The sequence below is a fragment of the Phacochoerus africanus genome, chromosome 2 (genome assembly GCF_016906955.1).
Source record: "Phacochoerus africanus isolate WHEZ1 chromosome 2, ROS_Pafr_v1, whole genome shotgun sequence".
In the NCBI taxonomy this organism is placed as follows: domain Eukaryota; kingdom Metazoa; phylum Chordata; class Mammalia; order Artiodactyla; family Suidae; genus Phacochoerus; species Phacochoerus africanus.
The window spans coordinates 235,005,204-235,009,790 of NC_062545.1; the positions used below are offsets into that span (position 1 = coordinate 235,005,204).

Consider the following 4,587-nt stretch of genomic DNA (forward strand, 5'->3'; position numbering starts at 1 on the left):
TTATTTAAACAACTTTTTAAAATTAAAGTATGGTTGATTTACAGTCTTATGTCAATTTCTGTTGTACATCATAGAGATCCAGTCATACATATACCTATATTCACATTTTTTTCCTCATACTATCTTCCATTATGTTCTGTTCCAAGAGATTGGATATAGTTCCCTGTACTGTAGAGTAGAAACTCATTTCTTATCCATTTTGAAGGTAGTTTTTTTTAACAGGAAAATAAAAGGAACTAAATGTAAGGACATAGGTGACATCGAAAAAGAAGGATATTAAAGGAAGCAAAAAATTGCAAAAAGAAGTCTATTGGGAAGTATATAATTGTGTCAAGCAACACTTTTTTTGTTACTTACTATATGATTGGCCCTATACTAAGGAATTTGAATTTATTCTCTTATTTAACTCATAATATGTATGTGAGCCTGGTGATTATTATGGGAACTACTCTATTGAGGAAATGAAGGCATAGATTGGTTAAATAACTTGTCCAAGGTCACATAGGCAGTGAGTGTTGGTCATGAACTTGAACCTGGGTCTTAGATTTATTGTCTGTGCATGTAACCACCTCATTAGAGTGGAAACATGAAAAGTTAAAGGCTAGTGAAACTGAAGATATTAATTATATTTTAAAATGACCAAAACATATATGACATTTCTTTTATTTATTTTACACATTTAATTATTACCATAGTTAGCACACAAAAATCTTCTCCCATCCTATTTTGCTAAATCCAAAATAAGCCTTCTTTTTATCGATAGTATGACTTTATTGTAGCAGTGAGAATTAGCAAACATTTATTCATTGATAAATATTAAGGTATTTAATAATATCCAGTTTTGAGGCATGAGAAATATGATGATGTTAGTTAATGTTTTCAGAACTCTTTAAATTTCAAAAAAGTCTCTAAGATTTTAGCACTATACACAATATTAGTTAATTATTTGTGGTTTGGGAAGATCAGTTTGAAAATTTCTTATCTTACTGAATTTAAATTCACAACACTAATGTTTTCCACATTGACACTATGAATGACGACGGAAACTCAGTCATGTATTTCATTTCCTGCTGGAGGGAAAACAAAATTTAAAAAAAATGTTTGGACTGCTAAATTTTAATTTCTTCTAAGGCAAACGTATAGGTAATTTTTATTCTCGTGATAGGATAAAAGTGATGGAAAAGTGCAGGGCTAAGAATTAAGCAGCTATTCTCTTGCTTCCACATCAGACAAATTATTCTTACATTTCTTGTCAATATTGTTAGCAGAGACTGTTATTTTGTTAATCCTTATGATCCAGTGAGTCTTTTTTTCATGTTTCAGGGCACAGCAGGTGAGAGAGTGGATTTGTTAAGCTGGGTGGGTTTATCCTTCTTTTATGTGTTCATGCAATTTTATGTTCATTTACTTATTGTACACATATGGCAATAGAAGCTGCTAAAGCAATCATTACTATTCTGCAAAACAACAAGGCACAGAAGCAGATGTCTTATTTCCGAGATTCCTCCTGCCCCAGGATTATTATGATTAAAGGTCCTTTCTTCCACCCCCTGGAGAGGACCAGGGGCTGCTTGCTTGAGGTTTTTTAATGACTTGGGGAAAAGCTCAAATATCCTCTCATTATGGTAATCTATCCCAGGGGCAAACCACACATGAATATTATAGATTTATTTCATTTTTCTATCTTTGCAAAGGTATTTGGCTTACTGGAATATAACAAAATATACTGTCAAATTTCAAAACTACATGGATAAAGAAAATCAAAGTGCTCTCATATCATGTGTGTTATAACTGTATTAACTATATTGACTATAGTAACTATATTGCATTAAAAATATGTTGTATAATTATATATTAGAAAGACAAAACACTGCGACTTATTTTGGTGGCAAATAATAATGATGTTGGCAAACCCAAAATTGTACATTGAAGGCGGGTCCTAGGAAAAGAAGACTGAGTTGATATTAGGCAAGAGGGTAGCTTCTGTTTTCAGTCATGTGCTATTTCAAGAATTAAACACCATGAATAACATAGGAAATCAGAGGAATGGTCTAAAAATGGGAAAGCACATTTTGATTAGGAAAGGGAATTTAAGGTTTAAGATTTTTTAATTTTAAAGGAAGGTTGCCTTATTACAAAGAGATAAGAAGTTATCTTTCCTGTCTTCCTTTCTTATTTTGGATAACCATTTTTATTTTGAATGTTTGACATCTAAGCTGAGACTGAAAATGCCGCCTTTGGGCATCACCCTTTTTGAAAGGCTCCCCCCCACCACCCCACAAGGACTGTTTGTCTCTTGGAGGCATTGTCTACATTACTCACCAAGGGCCAAGCATTTGTCCTTGCACTAAATGCTGACATCTTCTGATAAGAGGGAAGCTGAAAAGGAGAAGAATTGAAGGTCAGTATGTTTATTTTGCTCTCCATCACATTGATGTACATTTGTGTATTGGTCAACTGGAGTGGAGCTTGAGAGTGGGCCAATGGGGAGGAGTAAATGCTTAGTGATTCTGTCTACCTATGGGCTTATAAAGTTTACAGCTGCATTAGCAGGACAAACATTACCATTAGCATGAAGAGTAGAGCGATTTCAATTGCAAAAGCTTCTAGCTATGCACCTAGGGCAGTACATAAATGATATACATTATTGCAGTCACCCCTTCTCCCTCCTCTGTTCATGCTAATTGGAAATTTCAATCCATTTCAGAGAAGTAACACAACTGTCAATCATTTTCCCTGTAACAAATCTTCTAGGAGGAAGAAAATGGAATACACCTAGCAACAGAGCTCAGGCAATAGCCCATGTGTCTTGGATTTAATATCTGATCACCAGCTGGGTTGAAGCCAAGAGGCAGCTCACAAATTTGCTGCTCATTAGAATCACCTGGGGAACTCTGAGAGCTCCCCTGCCCAGGCTCCTCCCTGGACCTATTAAATCCAAATCTCTGGGGCTGGGACCCAGACACCAGTGTTTTTTTTAAAGCTCTTTAGGCAATTCAAATGAGCAGCAGATTTTGAGAACCAGCCCAATATGGGGACAAACTTAGTTCATACAGATAAAGTGGGAGCAATTCATATATTAAAAGACACGTGTGTCTGTGTGTATGTATGTGTATATATATATATATCTTCTGCTTGTGTTTCATATAAGCTTTTTTTTGTTCCTTTTTTAACAGAAAGCTTTATTGTTTCCATTTGCTCCAAGGCTTGGGAGAGGGCCCCAGGGTGGTTAAAAGCTGCCTAGTGGCTGCAGAGAGGTGCTCCTCAAGGGCCTCTGGGCTTCAGAAGCCTGTAGTTAGGCTTAAGGGTGAACCTTTCTAAGAGATACTCACCTAGCCCAGCCTGGGGACCAGCTCCCTGTAGAGACTAGTCAGGTGCCCATCTTCTTGATGAGTTTAACCTGCTAATCCAGGAAGTGGCTCTCCGGGAAGTCAGAGAGCTGGGAGTCTGCACAGACAGAACCCAGGACAGGCAGATCCAAAAGGGCCTGGTTCATGTTCTTCTCCATGAGAATGGCGACTTCAGCAGTGTCCTGGATTTTACCTTTCTCATCTTGAGATGGCTTCTGCATGTCCTGGAAGAGGGAGTGGCTGCCACACTAGTTTTGCATTTTCAAAAAATGCTGAATGCCCGTGGACTTCTCCTCAGCCGATTTGAGAAAAAAAATGACCCACATCCTCCAGAGCCATATCATTGTGATCGAAATAGAAGCCCAGCGAGGGGTAAGTGTCGAAGGCCTGCATGTTGACCAGGCAGTTGACAATGGCCTCCACCTTGGTGGAATAATTCTGACCAATCTGGGAGCTCATTGTTGATCAGTAATAAGAAGCTAAGCTCAAAAAATGGTGTTGGCTGGGTCTGGAGGCTACATATAGCTGAGTGGTTGATGTGGAAGGTTGCAACTGGAAAAAAGGTTGGAGGGTGGTCAGAGGCTGGAGCGAGGGGTGTCCCAGGGTCTGTTCTGTTCAAAGGCTGTTGAAGCAAGATCTGCAGGAACCCTGAGTGCACTGCTTCAAATAAGCTTTGATATAAATAAACAAGAAGTTCAACCAAGGACAAATCTAACCCCCCACCCCCCAAAAAAAAAGAGTTGGCAATATTAGAATCTAGATCTAGGAAGGGATTCTTCCATTACTTTCTTAACATGCCAAGCCCCTAGAATAGTGGTTCTTAGAGTATGGTCTCCTTGTAACCAAGCAGGACCCTATGGGGCCTTCCCAGGAAAGACCTCTCCCCCATTCTTCTGCTGTAGCTTCTCTGTAAAGTACCCAGGTAATAGTATCCTGCATATTTCCTGGGTTTTTCAGATGGTAAAACCCACCCCCACAAATGAAAGAAATTAACTGCTTGACAATCATGAGCATACAGCCCCCCCACAGACCTTCTGGTGCCTAATGATTGATAATGTTAACCTCCCTGTTAACTTCAACATCAGCCATTCAGAGAATTGTGCACGAGCTGATGATATGCCCTGGGACTCCCCTCCCTCAACTAGCCTTTAGAAATGCTTTACCTAAAAGCTTAGGGGAGTTGGAGGTTTGGGGGTCAGGAGCCACCGCTTTCCTTGCATGGCCCTGCTATAAACCT

At 38.9% G+C, this 4,587-nt stretch overlaps 1 pseudogene; it reads right to left on the bottom strand.

The window, feature by feature from the left end:
- Positions 1-3,264: 3,264 nt before the first annotated feature.
- Positions 3,265-3,809, bottom strand: LOC125120826 (ferritin light chain-like; annotated as a pseudogene).
- Between the last annotated feature and the right edge of the window lie 778 nt (positions 3,810-4,587).